We start from the raw sequence: 16434 nt of genomic DNA, 5'->3' as shown, positions 1-16434 counted from the left end.
CCCCCTTCCTCATTCCTCCAGCTAGTCAAGCGATCTGGAAGAATTACAGGGCATTTCTTATGTTCCAATTTATCGTCTTTGAACTTCCCAGATTTAACAATAAACAACAAGCCTGCTTCTCCAGCAGTCACCTCCACGAAATGGCAGCAGTGGCTTTTCAGTGGCTCGTGATGAAAATATTTAGGTCTCTGCTGAGTCCTTCATTCTTTCATATGCCACACCTTGTCAATTAGCAAATGTGGCTATTCAAAACCTAGCACTTATTTCCTTTGCTACTACAACCCTGGAGCGAGCTCCCATTATCTCTCACCTTGAGAATATTGCAGTAGCCTTTCTACTATCTGTCGGACTCTACTGTTGCTAGCCACTATTTATTCTCAACAAGTGTAAGCATGATCGTGGTATTCCTCTTGCACAAAATCCTCCAATATAGCTTCTCATATTATGATGGTCCATCTACAAGACCCTACAAGCTCTAACTTTCCCCAGCCCCATCATTTTTTCCGACTAGGCAGGCTCCAACTTCAGAGTCTCTTAGGGTTTTTAATGTATTATTCTTAGTCCCATTTAACTTCTTCTTTGAGACAACTAGTTTATTGTCTCAATAAATTTCTAGTCTTTGCTCAAATACCACCTTCACGAGGAGGCTATTATGCTTTGTTCAAGATTGCATTTTCTCCTTCTGTAGCTGTATTTTACTGGTGCTACCCTCTCCTCTCCCCCCCCCCACCCCGCCTTTTTTTTTTTTCTCATGGCACTTATTCCCAACTGATGTACCATATAGTAAATTATTTGTTTAGTATCTGCTCTCTGCATCTGAATATAGGTGTCATGATCACAGAAACTTGGTGTACTGCTATATCCCCAGTGTCCACAGCAGTGGTGGGACCAAAATAAGCCCAGTGAATATTTTCTTGAATGATGTGTTGAATTTTGCTCCTGTTAGTCTAAGCATTTCTAAGGCAACTCCTACTTCTTGAAAATATTTGCTCATCATCACAAAGAGGACCAGATGAAGGAGTGTGGATTGGAAATACACCCCATGTTGGGGGCAATAATCCAATATGAATGCTACGGATCTCCTCATGGAGAAATCCAGCATTTGCATGAACATAGTTAAAACCTGCCATTGTGTCTGGAGAACAGCAATTTGGCCTTATGTCTGGAGAACGTCATGACTGACTGATTATTTCACGGAGCAATTGTTCAAGATTTCATTTAACCAAAGGGATAAATCTGTAAACAGTACCATGGAAGTAAAATGGACAGTTAGTGAAGAAAATAAAAGGAGTACTTGAGAAGAATGTCAGTTGGGTACAATGACTCTGTGATTATGAAATATGATAATAAACAATATGCTGTAGCTTTGAATATCCTCAAAGATTAGATCTGTGCAGGATGTTCTTTTCCTCTTCTGTTGTCATGTGCGAAAATAGCACTTTTTTTTTTTTTTTCAAATTACCTTGGAATGCAATGACCTGACTCGAGAATGTTTATCTGAGGAAAATCTACTTAGCTCTCACCTCCCCTGCTCACCTGTTTTTTCCTCCAGACACCCTGACCCAGTTGGGGTTGGTTTTCTGTACCCTTTGTCTTCATCCATTCTACTTGCTCCCTTTCTCTTAGTGACTTCTTCATGGACTCCCCATCAGTGCTCTGCTGCCATCTTGATTTGCCTTCTGTAGCAATGCTCTTTGATGATTCTTCTGTGCCTAACCTCCCGTGTCTACCTCACGGGTCACTTCCTGGCTCAACCTCAACATGTTCCCTCTATTATTCTTTTTTTTTTTTCAATTTCCTCTTGTACCTTCAAGTCCTCAACTAACAACAGAGCCTAACCAAGTCTTTGTAAAGGAGAGTATTCCTTGATCCTATGTCTCTATCCTAGACAGCTCAGGAAAATGGATTTTTCTTTCCTCGCTGAGATTCTGGCTCTTTGTGTGACCCTCTCATCTCATCTTGTCCCATTTCCTTTGGAGTCATGTTCACATTTTGTCCTCTCCCTTACTAATATTCTCTTTCTCCCTCCTGAGGCTTTTTATACCTGCAAACATTCTCAATATTCCCAGGTGATGAAATCAAAACAAATGAAAGCTAAACAATCAGAATCAAAATTGCGCAAAACTCTGCTAATACTTGTAGCCTTTTTTCAATCTCTAATGTTTTAATGCAAAACACCTGGGTGTAGACCGGCCCAGTGTCTGTTTTCTATTTCTGCTCACACTTTAGGATCTATTTTTTCTGCACCATTTTTTTGGTCTTTTTTGTCTTTTTAGGGATGCATCTGTGATATATGGAGGTTCCCAGACTAGAGGGTTGAATCAGAGCTGTAGTCACTGGCCTATATCACACCCATAATAATACCAGATCTGAGCCACTTTTGTGACCTACACCACAGCTCACTGCAATGCCAGATCCTTAACCCACTGAGGGAGGCCAGGAATTGAACCTGTGTCCTCATGGTTACTAGTCAGATTCATTTCCACTGAGCCACGATGGGAACTCCTTTTTCTGCACCATTTGCCTGAAATCACTCACCAGTATGTATCATTTATTTCTTTCTTTTATTCTGCCCCTAATTATTTAGTGAACACCTTCTTTATGCAAGGGATTGTATTAAGCAGTATGGAGGCACACGCATTACTTCTAAGGAGAAAGTTCAGGTTATTTACTGAGTGTTGTTTAGAAAATGAGTAGAAAAAGGCAATTGGATGTAAAGAGCAGAAGGTAAGGGAATTAATAATTGTATATAGAAGTAGCAAAAGAGACCAACAATAATTACAGTAAGTAATGGATACTATAGCATAATGAAACAGAATTCCCTGGTCAAATTGACTGGCTTAAAGTCTTGGCTTCACCATTTTAATAGTTCTGTGACTTTGGTCAAATTACATACCTCCTTAAATTTGCTTTCTATAAAATGGGAGGACAATTATAGCCACATCAAAATGTAAGCTTGAAAGTTAAAAAGAAAAAAAAAAAACTATGTAAAGAATTTAGTTCATTGCCTAGCACTTAGTAAATGCTCAATTAATGTCAATTATCTTTACTATCGAATGGCCTACAGAAGATACAGGTGAACATTATGAGATATGAGAAGGGGGAAAAGATTAAAATTTAATTTTTCAAATATTCCTTTGTTTAGAGGAATTTGAAATAACATTTTTGTGTGTGCATCTGGTGCTACAGCACTTATTTTAATATGATTTTGTCTGTACTGCCCATGGTCCGCTGTATTCTTTATGTTCTGATAAAGTTGTGATAAAGATGGCTAGGTGCTCTCAATATCCATTTCCCTTTCCTTCTGGAGTAACATATCTTGATTTTTAGCTGGTCACCTTGTAGCCTATCTAAAAGAATACATTTTGCAGACACATTTACAACTACCTGTGTCTATATAACTAAGTTCTGGTCAAAGAGATGTAAGCACACATGATGTGTGGAGTGCCAGGGAATCCTCCCCTTTCTCCATCTTGTTGCCTGGAAGGTGGATAAAGAGCTGGAGCACCAGCAACCATGCTGGATCATAACGAGTCCGCTAAGGATGCTGAGGCAGCAAGATACATAAGCCTGGGTCCCTGAGGGCCATGGAGCTGCTGTCCCTTCCAGGGACTGCCTACTTTTAGAATCCTTTGAAGAGAGAAATAAACTTCTATTTTCCTTCAGATGATATTATTTTTCTTGCGAATTTTGTTACCAGTGTTATATGCAACTGTGCCTAATTCTGACACAGACTTTTTTCAATTGCCTTCCATAATCTACTTCAATTTTTTCTCTTTTACCTATATTCTTACCTAAGATTTTCCAATACATACTCACAAAGGGTTGAAGGCACTCCAAATGAGTTGAATCACGTTTTTATCTTCAAAATATTTTCCACTCATTAGCTTTGTAATTGTCTATTACTTTGGTAGCACGATTGCATTGTTTTCTATGTTATATTAATCCATTCACTGCCCTGTTAATAAACAAACAAATAACAGTTTTGCTAAGTGGGAAGGTGGATCAGTGGATGACTCATCAGAAATTGGAAAGAATTTTGAAGGAATAACATCTTTAAAAGAGATGTAAAAAACGTTGTGTTCCTCAAAGAGTTACTTAAAAAGGGCCCAGTTATTTTAGGGTGGACTTTGTCATGAGAGGTGAGAAGTATTGAAAAAGGGGTGTTTGTGTTCAGATTCTTCAGTCCTTTAGAAGCGATTGTAGTGTATAAAAAAAGAGGCCGACATGGAGAGAACATAGTAATCAAGATTTAATAAGCACGGGTCACAAAGGCAGCGTAAGTCATTGAGGCTGAATTCGGAAGATGAACAACACAGACCCGTAACCATGGAAACACAATGGCCAAGGATAATTCTAAACCTCTGATCAGTTTTTGTTTAGTATTAAATGCCACTTGGAAAAGAAGGAAAATGAAGTGCTGAGGATACCCAGACGTACACTTCACAAACCATTTCAAAGCCAAATAAGCAAAGAGATGGCTATTGAACGTTTGCCGTGACTAAAGGCAGGTTGATGTGCCAATACTTGTTTAATCAGATGCAGGCACCGTCCTCACATAGGAAGTGCTAGAACTAGCTCAGTTTTCCTTCTTTTGTTGGTATAAAAGGTAGGAAATCAAAGGTACTAAAGACACATGACCAGGAGTTCCCACTGTGGCACAATGGGATTGGTGGCATCTTGGCAGCACTGGGTTGCAGGTTCGATCCCCTGCCCGGCACAGTGGGTTAAGAATCCGGTGTTGCCGCTTAGGTTGCAACTATGGCTTGGATATGATCCCTGGCCCAGGAATTCCATATGCCACAGGGTGGCCAAAAATGAAAACTACAACAAAAAAACGCATGACCGAATATGTGAAGTGATTGATAGAAATAAAAGAATGTGAACATTTGCAGGCTGCTTAGTCTACAACACTCTTACACTGAAAGAAGGGCCATAATGTTACTAAATTTCAACTTGATCCATTGATTCAATTAACAACCATTTGTTGGCATCTTTTATATACATAGGACTGCAGTTAGCAAATGCAACCCACCTGAGACTCAGCTCCAATGAGGAAATATTGCAGAGTCACATGCCTTCCAAAGGTGTGAAGATGACCTTTGGAAAATAACATGCTTCTCAGTGTTCCCACTGTGTTACAATGAGTTAAGGATCCAGGGTTTCTGCAACTGTGTCATAAGTTGCAGCTGTGGCTGGGATTCAGTCCCTGGCCTGGGAACTTCCATATGCCAAGGTTGTGGCTGGAAAAAAAAAAGCTTCTCATCCCTGTCTTGGTACTTAAGCTCAACATTCCATAAGGAAAGTCTCCTAGACCCTCCTTCATAATTATATGTATTCTTATTTTATACACGGTTGGGTTAAATTTGAATTTCTGATTACCAAGCACCTAGCAAACTAGAAGCAAAAATCTAAGAAGAAGGAACAAAGCCACTACAGAGGTCTCATTGTTGCTGGCGAGGATGACAAGTGTGACTCCTGAGTCCATGCATGATGAATAACAAGAAAAGAGATTGAAAAACATCTTTAAAAAGGTGATAAAAACCTTGACGGTAATAATTTGCAGCGTCTGGCTTTGGGATCGAATGACCCTATTTAACTCATCAGCCATGAAAGTATACTATATTATATACACACTATTATATAATAGAGAATATGCATTTTTTAAATTGTTTATGTCCACACCTGCAGCATAGGGAGGTTCCCAGGCTAGGGGTTGAATTGGAGCTGTAGCTGCCAGCCTACACCACAGCCACAGCAACATGGGATCCAAGGCACGTCTGCAACCTACTCCATAGCTCACGGCAATGCCAGATCCCTAACCCACTAAGCGAGGCCAGAGACTGAACCCACATCCTCACCGTACCCCCTATTGAGCCACAATGGGAACCCCCAATAATTGTTGATAACTAACATTTATTGAATTCTTACTATATGTTAAGCACTCTATAGGCCTATTGGGATACATTATCATCTCATTTAATCCTTGAAACAACCATGTGCTATAGGTATTATTATTTCCCTTGTTTTACAGATGAGGGAGGTCTCAGACATTTTAATTAAATCTCCAATGTGTCAGTAAGCTTCAAGGGACTGAAATGTGATTCAAACTCTGGTCTCTAGGTTGCCAAGTCCATGCTTTTAAAGTATCTTTATGTTACCCATCGCTATCCTACGCTGCATCTCAAAAGAGAAATACTGTTTTGAACCCATTTCCTTTTTACCTAAAAAAAAAGGGAGCTAATCCAGTCATATTTGCAATAGCTGTATTTCTTGTAATTATAATCATTATTTCATTTACTAGCATCGATCTTGCAGGGGAACACTATTGGTATTCCTGTTCAACTGCCAAAGAAACTAAGTTTTAGAGAAGTTTCACTCGTCCATTGTCACGTGACTTTTCAATAGCAGAGTGGAGTTAGTGGGGATCTAGAGTAGCAGGATCTAGAACCAGATATTCCTCTTTCCAGAGCAGGGGGTCCCTGGCTGCCTAGAGAAATGCAGGCTTGCTCCTTCACCTGAAGTCAGACTTTCATCTTAGTCTCTCCCAGGTGTCTCAACTCCTTCTTTCTTTCTTTTTTTTTTTTTCACATAGGCATTTTCTGTATTACATTCCTTGCCCACTAACCCCATCTTGATGTCTATTTCTCAGAGAATCTAGACTAACATAGTTATTTGGTGTTTGCTCTAAGACTTGAGACAGGTAGAGGGTGGAATGTTGTTTTGAACTGCCCTAGTACGTGTTGAAAAGGATAAGCTAGCAAATCCCTTGAACAGAGTCCCATTCCTTGGCATCCAGAGGTGTTTATTTTAAAAATTAGTTAAACTGGACCTGTCTAAAATAGGATGTCTCTGGAGTTCCCCTTGTGGCGAAGTGGAAATGAGTCTGACTAGCAGCCGTGAAGTTGTGGCTTTGATACCTGGCCTTGTTCAGTGGGTTAAGGATCCAGTGTTGCCATGAGCTGTGGTGTAGTTTGCAGACATGGCTTGGATCTGCTGTGGCTGTGGCTGTGGCCAGGAGCTACAGTTCCTACTAGACCCCTAGCCTCTGTATGCCACAGGTGCAGACTTAAAAAAAAAAAAAAGCAAAAGAAGTAAAATAAAGTAGGATGTCTCTCCTATTTGACAAAGTCCTAAGAGAAGTTGGTGCAGGGCGTTGCTAGGCACTGATCGATTCTGAAGCAGCATCTGCTCTGCAGAAGTGCTGGTCCAGGTGCACCTACTTGGGCACTACACTCAGTGTCTGAGAAATACAGGCTGGACAAGCTGAGTCCCCAAGTCCTTTCTGTTTCATGAGAAAAGCCTGAAAAGTACAGGTTGTTACCTCCCCCAGCCAGTTATTTAGTGTGACTCTATCCTAGGTTCTAGCCAGTTTTCCTACCTGTCTAGGGTTGGGAGATGCTTTGATGATATTTTTCTGTTTTCATGCCTATCTTAGCAGCCAATTATGATTTTACCAGCTAAGCCCTAAGTTAATAACATCACTGTGATTTTTTAATTTAATTTTGTTTTATTTTATTTTTGCTTTTTAGATGCGGCATATGGAGGTTCCCAGGCTAGGGGTCTAATCGGAGCTGTAGCGGCCAGCCTATGCCACAGCCACAGCAACGCGGGATCTGAGCTGCATCTGGGACCTATACCACAGCTCATGGCAACGCCAGATTCTCAACCCACTGAGCAAGGCCAGGGATCAAACCCAAAACCTCATGGTTCCTAGTCGGATTTGCAAGATCTGAGCCTACACCACAGCTCACGGCAATGCCGGAACCTTGACCCAGTGAGCAAGGCAGGGATCGAAATTGCATCCTCATGGATGCTAGTCAGATTCCTTTAATCGCTGAGCCATGACAGGAACTCCTACTGCGACTTTTTGAAAAACTTTTTTTTTATTTTTACTTTTTTTTTTTTTTTTAGGGCCGCACCTGCAGCATATGGAGGTTCCCAGGCTAGGGGTCAATTGGAGCTGTAGCCACCAGCCTACACCAGAGCCACAGCAATGCGGGATCTGAGCCACGTCTGAAACCTACACCACAGCTCATGGCAATGCCAGACCATGAACCCACTGAGCGAGGCCAGGGATCGAACCTGTGTCCTCATGGATGCTAGTCAGATTTGTTAACCACTGAGCCATGATGGGAATTCCTCCTACTGTGATTTTAATTAAAGTTAAGCAGAATGAAACTTTCACCTAAATGTGCAGGACTTCTTCAAAAACGAAAGTAGTCCTTATGGAAAGGGACTACACAGGCTTTGGTTTCCTTTGGGGAGATAATGGTCTTTGAGTCCATGTGTCTCCAAGTATGTAAATGGAATTTATTTCTTCTATTGATAAGACCTGTGATTTTATCAACTTGGGTAGTAACCACAGATGGTCCCTGCCTCTTGGCAAGTATTTTCTATGTTCATGAATGTAGAATTGAAAAACAAATGTATTGATAGTCTGACAGATTTAGATTGTGTATTTCTAGGGTGGGGCAATTCATAAATCAGAAAATATAAATAATATGTGATAATTTAATAACAACTACAATGAATGACAGTAGCCATATTAGTTTCTAGGGCTGTTTTAATAAACCATTAATTCAGTGATTGAAAACAACACTCATTTGTTTTGGCTCAAATGGGCCTCAAGAGTGGTGTTCCTTCTGATGGTTCCTGAGGAGAAACCATTTCCTTCCCTTTTGAGATTTTTCACAGGCTGCCTGCATATTTTGGCTTGTAGCCCCTTCATCTGCAAGGCCAACACTGTGTCCTCAAACCTCTCGGTCTCCCCTCCCTACTTCAGTCCCCACATCTTCATTGCCTTCTTTGACTCTTCCTGATTCCTTCTTATATAAGGACCCCTATGGTTTATGTTGGGCCCACTAGGATAATCCAGGATGATCTCCCCACTGCAGGATGCTTAACTTGATTACATCTGCAAAGTCCCTTTTGCCATGTAAGGTACCATATTCACAGGTTTTAGAGATTAGGACAAGTTTGTCTTTGGGGAACTTTATCCTGCCACCACAATAGTCTGAACAGTAATAAGTGATGCAAATTCAAACAAGACTTAAAAAAATATATAGGCATTCTATATTTGGCTAGAAGTATAAATCTGTAAATTCTGTAAGGATTTTAGCAATATGCACCAAAGAGCTTCAAAATAGCTATATCCTTTTGAGCCCCCCCAAATATGTATAATTTGTTTATAAGAAAGGAACTGAATTATGATAAATGGAAACAATGTATCATAAGTTAATATATAAGTATAATGTATATGTTAAATGTGTTTTGATATAGTCATAATAATTTACCAATAATATCTTTAGTAAAATCATTTTTGAAGGATATTAAAAAATATGGAAAAGCCTTTAAGGTATTTCATAAGTGAAAAAAGTTTTACTCTATTAAATACCATATGACTCTAAAATTTGAAATTTTCATATTATAATATTTATTTACAGGCACATATAAAGGCTGAATGGATACATAGCAAAATTGTTCACATTTGAGTAATGGAGTTTGAGTAATTTAAATTTTTGTGGATATGTTTCTCCATATTTCCTAGTTTTCTAAGCTAAATATGTATTATTGTTATGATAAAAAAGAAAAGTAAGTATGTATTTTGAAATCTCAGTGATCTTATTCCATGGAGGATAAAGAATTTTTAGAAGTAAGTTTTAATTTTGTGAGGATATTAATAATTTCTAAAATGATAAAGCAGGGGTGGATGGACGAACTATAGCACTTTAAGTGATCATCACAAATTTTTCTCAAGCGTCTGTTATTTCTCAGAACCACCTTAACCTTCTTATTTTTCTGATCTTTTTTATTTCAATATTATTATTATTAATTCCTTAAGCTTTCTACTTATGAAAAATTTAGAGAACATATTTTTCTGTGTGCCTACTTAATTAAACTACCTTTAAAGTGTATTAAAATTGTTATTGGTTATCTTGCTGTCAGGTTTTAGTTTATAGAGTTACCGTGTTTCTAAAAACACAGTGTTTAAAAATAAAACCATGCAATTATACATGCATAAAAGAAAATTTCTGTGGCAAAATCTTATGCAATGTTATTACATAAGGAGATGAATGCTCAATTAACCAGAAAGCTTGAAAAGTAAACAAAGAAACCTATTCCTCAATTATACTAGTTAATAAATGTTTGTGTCTTTAATACTTTGTACCGAGATCTTAGAAATACAATGTAAATATATAATACTCTTCTTAACAGTACTCTTGATAGACTAATTTTAGCAACTGGGAAACATTGAAGACATTGCCTTAGGTCATTCCAGAGGTCAGCAGCAGAGATTCAGCAATAGCCTTGCGAGTAATTTTCTTTGGAAGTAGAATGCATTCTCTCAGTAGTTTTAGCATGCTAATGATTTTTCAGCACTTCATGTGTGCAGGTCTAAGAAGGGAGAATCATTAATCTCATGATAATAAGAGAGCGATACTTCTTGGAGGTCTCCCAGGAGTCTTGTGCCATGACTTTTATGTTCTTAGACAAATCACTTCGTTCTCAGTGCTCCAGGTTTCTCATCCCTTTTTTGGAGGGCAAGAGAAATGGTGGAGGCTTTACATGTCTAAGTGACACCTCTAAAGTCGCAGAGGGAAGAGAACTGGGATTTCAACCTGATGCTCTTTGGGCAATTAGAAAATGTTCAAGAAGAGAGCCAAGGCTAGAAAGGAACCAGGTAAGAATTTGGGGAAATTTATCTGAGATAAGTGGCAATAGAAAAGAAACATTTAAAAATACATGCAGGAGTTCCCACCGTGGCTCAGCAGAAATGAACATAACTAGTATCCACGAGAACGTAGGTTCGATCTCTGGCCTTGCTCAGTGGGTTAAGGATCCAGTGTTGCCATGAGCTGTGGTGTAGGTTGTAGATGTGGCTCAGATCCCATGTTGCTGTGGCTGTGGTGTAGGGTGGCAGCTACAGCTCCGACTTGACCTTAGCCTGGGAACTTCCCTAAGCCGTGGGTGCAGCCCCCCCCCCCAAAAAAAAGGACAAAAAAAATATATATATACATATAAGCAGAGCCATCACAGGGCTATTATCCAGTGGGCCAGGGTAGGAGAGTCTGGAGAATACAGCCAAATGCCATGCAGACTGCCCTACACAGAGAGGGCAAATGCTGTAGATGCTTTGAAGCTGAAAGGAAGAAAATATTGACTCCATAGGAGATAGGACAACTCTAACGGTGGAACAGGATACCGTATACAAGCTGGAATGCTCCCTGGTGTTGGTATTTAAGGAGAATCCAGAGGATCTGATATGCTGTGGGAAAGATTTATGGACTGAGTGAGAGACTGAGTTAGAAGAGTTTTCTAATTTTGAGGGTCTATTTTTTAATAATCAGAACAATAGCATTGTATGAATGAAGATAAATAGACTTAGTTAAATATTACTTTATTTCTATTTTAAATGCATAGAAGGACAGTTTGGGGAGTGGAATCAGTTGATGTTTTGGTCAAAGTTTTGATTCTTCTTAGGTGTATGACCTTGATGAATTTACTTGAAATCTCTGAGTTTCCTCATCTATGGTTTCTACTAGCAAGTCCTTCTTGAGCTGGTTGTGAAGTCAAGTGAGAAAAGCTACATATACGAAACTTCCATGTAAAACTCCTTTGTGTTGTTGGAATTGCTAGACAATCATTCACTTCCTGTCATTCTTTTTCTTAATACAACCTCTTTTTGTCAAGCATATAATAGGACTTTACTCTCACAACCACTCTAAAAGGATTATTCATCCCTATTTTATAATTTAAAACTAAGACTAGATGCCAGTTAAATTATTAGCCATATCTAAACCCAGACTAGGACATAGACTTTCTTTGCAGCATGAAAATAAAGATGCTTTTCTCAGGTAAAGGAGGCATGTCTATGAGCTTCTTCATTTCACCTTCCTGTGCTTGAAATTGGTGTTCGTGGTTACTGGTGTCTGATGTGTAATTTGATCCGCAAATAGGTGAAAGCTGAAAAATGACAGAGAGCAGTAATGGGGCTGAAACCAAGGGGTAATTCACAGGAAAAAAGGAGAGGGTATTTGTAAATTGTTCAAGGTAAGCTCGCTCCGGAGTAATCCTGAGATCAACCACTTGATGAGCAATTATGGGATGGAGTATCATTTAACTTGACACAGATTTTTTCAGACTTTAAGCTGTCTCTCGAAAAGTCACATTTTCAATTTCCCCAGTGGGTGAAGGAAAAATTGCCTTTCATTGACTTCAGACATTTTTCTCTACACTTTTTGTAAAGGACTGAAAGTTCAAGAATGAAAATGTAAAAGACACATTCTATTTCCTGGCTGTCGGAAGTAGGAGGTAGGAGGAACAGATAGACCTCCTCCAAAGATGATACAAGTCTAGCCAAAAGCACATTAAAAAAAAAAACCAAAAAACAAAAAACAAAAAAAACCCCCAAAAAAACAGAAAAACACCAGAAAGGTTATCTGAGCTACCAAGAATATTTACCACTTAAAAAACACAGCCACTTTTATTAAGGAACTTTTGAAAGTCACAGCGTGTGAAGCACCCAATTGACCCTTGAGATGTGGTCAGGCCTGAGAAGTCTGGACATGACGCTGAGCTGAGAGAATACACACAAATATAAGGAATGGCTCCATTTCCAAAATGACTGTAATTCTTGGTTGATTTATTTGCCTTTCACAAGAGATGAAAACAACTCTCACAATGGAAATAAATGGAAAATAAAATTCTTAAAGAAACTATCTTCATGACATTGTCATAGCACTTACAATTTTTGTTAAGCGTTAATTTAAAAGGTAAAAAGGATTGTAATTGAAAAGGAAACGTCTGAGTCACGAAAGGAGAAAGGCTGAAAAGCATAGGGTGATGGGTGGGTATGATGTTTTTAAAGCAGAAGTGTCAAAATTTGGCTTATTTCTACAATAATTGTGACCACAATAAGTGATTTTGATTTAGCGGGCAGTTGCTTAGACAAAGAATATTAAAAGGTTTTCTGGAAAGAAATGCGGTATTAGCAAATTTTGTCATTGCAGTAACATCTGGCAGTGGGAATACCTGAGTACAAACCAAGAATATTGACTTACAAGTCATGTTTACCAGCAAGCAAACATCACAAGTGCACAAAAGCAAGGAAGTATTACTGGGAAAAAGATGGTACCTCAATGAATTTATTTCTTTCTGAAATTAAAAGGCCTCCAAGTGGAATTCCCTTTGTGGCGCAGTGGAAATGAATCCGACTAGGAATCATGAAGTTGCAGGTTCAATCCTTGGCCTTGCTCAGTGGGTTAAGGATCCAGTGTTGCTGTGAACTTTGGTGTAGGTTGAAGATGAAGCTTGGATCCTGCATTGCTGTGGCTGTGATGTAGGCCAGCAGCTGTAGCTCTGATTCACCCCCTTGTCTGGGAAACTCCATATGCCATGGGTGCAGCCCTAAAAAGCAAAAAAAAAAAAAAAAAAAAAAAGAGGCCCCCAAACAACATTCTTTGTTCTATTTTCTCTTAACTTTCTCCAATTTTCTTCTATAAATGCTGGCAATCTTCAACAAAATTCCAGTGAAGATATCTGAGCTCAAATCTGACCAAGACACTGGAGATTGTTCTAGTTTGGGGACTCATCTTGTGACCTCCTTCTGTTGTGGAAGGCCCACAGGTGGGTGAAACTTGACTTTTTATATCAAGCAGTCTTTTTGAACCCACCAACACTGCCTCCTATAGGGTCACTTTCTTCTTCGAGTCTCCTGCCCTTCTTTTCCTCCAGAGTCTCCTCTGACTTCTCTAGACGTCTATCCCCCTTATCAGATCCAAATTTTATCCTGGAAGCAAGGTTCAGCATCTCTGGTTTAAGATGGTTCCCATGGCCAGATAGTGATGGGTTCTCGCTGTCCCTCAAAGCAAGAGGCTTCTTTTTTCTGGTATCTTCCGAATGGACCATGTACAGTATACATATTCAATTATGCTTCATGCCAACATCTTATTAAACCAAGTCTCTGTGTTACCCAAACCCCTCCCCATCATGGTAAGAAGCACATAAGAATAAAGGTGTGATCGAGAACACTCTCTCTCTTATCATCCATTCTCCCGAGCCTCCTTATCCCAACACCTACTTGATTAGCCTTGATTAGCGCCCATTTGAAGGGACTTTGTAAGGCCATCCTAATATTGGCCCTTGAATTGTTCAGGCAAATTGTAGATTCTTTCTTTCCAAGTTGGTATCAACTTGGAAATAAACTACTGTAACTTCTTGTCCCTTCTGAAGAATGGAGAAACGGCCAACCTAATCTTAAAAATGTCATGTCAATTCAGTTAAAAACCAGTCAGTCTTGTTCCTTGTTACCATGGCAGAAATCCTAATTGTATAAAACTTGGCTTCTCCTTTTATCTTACTGCTTACTAGCTTTGGATTTTATGTTTTGCCTCTTTAAAGTAAATGAGAAAGCATTACTACCCACCTATTTCACTGGGTCATTGTGAGGATCACATGAGATTAATATAGGAGAAAATTCTTTGAAACACACACACACACACACACACAACAAAAAACAAAAAACAAACCCTTTATGTAATTGTGGAATAGAATGTTTTTTCCAAATAAGCGTTCAAACGATTTTTTTGTCTTTTAATCTATATAGGTTGAGTGCCAAGAACTACCAGTAATTCAGCCAGTACTTAATCTCTCCTTTTCCCTTTCACACTGAACCTAGATTTTGTTGTAATAGCAACGTGCACAGGTGAAAATCACACTCCTAGGCTCCCTTGCAGATAAAGGTAGCCATGCGTCACAGTCTTGATCACCCAGGTATGGAGAGAAGTCATTGAATAGGATCTGTGGGAAATCATAAAAGAGCGACTTTTGTCTTGTGCCCTTTATTTGCTCCTCTTCCTCTTCATCCTTCTTGGATTGTGGGTGATTTAGTTCTAACGACAGTGGTCATTTTTTGACCTTGTGATGACTTTAAGGCTGGAGACCACCAGAAGGTCTAGCACAGAGGAGAAGCCCAGGATGCCTGGGTCATTGATCTGGATTGGTCATGCTATCTGGGAAAAAAAATCCCCATCTTATTTCATTCACTTTTTTGCATATTTGCTATTCATAATCAGGGTAGACTCTAACGGGAGGAGGATAATTTTATCTACAGTTTCTATTACTTGGTTTTAAGTGCACATATATCCAACAGTAATATTTGATATTTCTATTTTTTTATTACTCAAATGAATTTATCACATCTGTAGTTGTATAATGATCATAACAATCCAATTTCACAGGATTTCCATCTCACATTGCACATGATCTTATATGTCCCACTGCTGTTTGATATGCTAATGTTCAACTCATCCTTCTCACCAGAGCCCTTTTGTCCTTCAGTTCAGTGCAAAGCATTATTATTTTCTTAGTGAAGCCAAATGTGGATGCATCCTTTTACCTCCTTGGAGATATTAATGGTACCTCCTTGTTAGCAATTCTCAACTCTGAACTTGGCCCTTAAACCTTCTTTATCTTTTATGCAGTTGCTGTTGAGCCTTCTAAACTGCACGGAATTTACTGATTTAAAAGTCTTAAATAGCTCCTTACTATCTACAGGAGTATGTCTCTGCTTTTCTCTTCTGATGGCACACATAGAAAATGCTGTGTATTTGGGGATGAATGGATGAGACTGCTTGTCCAGAGTGACTGGCCTGGGAGATTTTACTATACTCTAGACACCCCAGAGTTTAGTTGCTCATGGAATGTGTACCTGTAACAGATTCAACCTATCAGTTGGATATGGTACATTGTTTGGGAAACTTTGGCTTAGAAGATACAAAGTCGGACTATCTTAACATGTCATACAAAGCTTTCTCAGTGTTAGTCTTTGCTTCCAACCCTCTCTCAAGCTGCATTCTTTTTTCTGTTCTTTTCCTTACACTTCCTAATCCATGGTTTTGTGTGTGTCTATACATATATGTATGTATATGATATATTATGATGTATTATGATGTATGTGTACGTATAGGATGTGTGTGTATATGATGAATTCAACATATAGGTATCAGTATGTGGTGTATTATATATGTGTTTATATACATACATATATGTATACATACTAATATATGTGTGCTTTTCTATATATATATTTTTTTTGTCTCTCTCTTTTTCTCTGACTATTCTGAATATTTTTTAGATAATATGCCAGATTTTTTTTTCCACCCTCCTAGCCTTTCCTTCCTCACGTCATCCTCATCGCCAATGTGCCTGTTGAATATCAACTCATCTTTTCAAACTCAATTCCAATGTGGTCTCCTCTGTGAAGTCTTTGCTTATCTTTCCGATGCAATTGATCTTTCTCTCTGTATATCCATTGATCCTTGTTAACACTTTGGTAACACTCACTGCCTTTTTGTTAACGTGTTGTTCTCCCTGCACAAGGCTATGGACAAATGAAATTCAGAGGCCATGAATATTCATTGTTGTACCCAG

Source organism: Sus scrofa, chromosome 18, assembly GCF_000003025.6.
Source record: "Sus scrofa isolate TJ Tabasco breed Duroc chromosome 18, Sscrofa11.1, whole genome shotgun sequence".
Taxonomy (NCBI): Eukaryota; Metazoa; Chordata; class Mammalia; order Artiodactyla; family Suidae; genus Sus; species Sus scrofa.
This window is presented reverse-complemented; position numbering follows the sequence as displayed.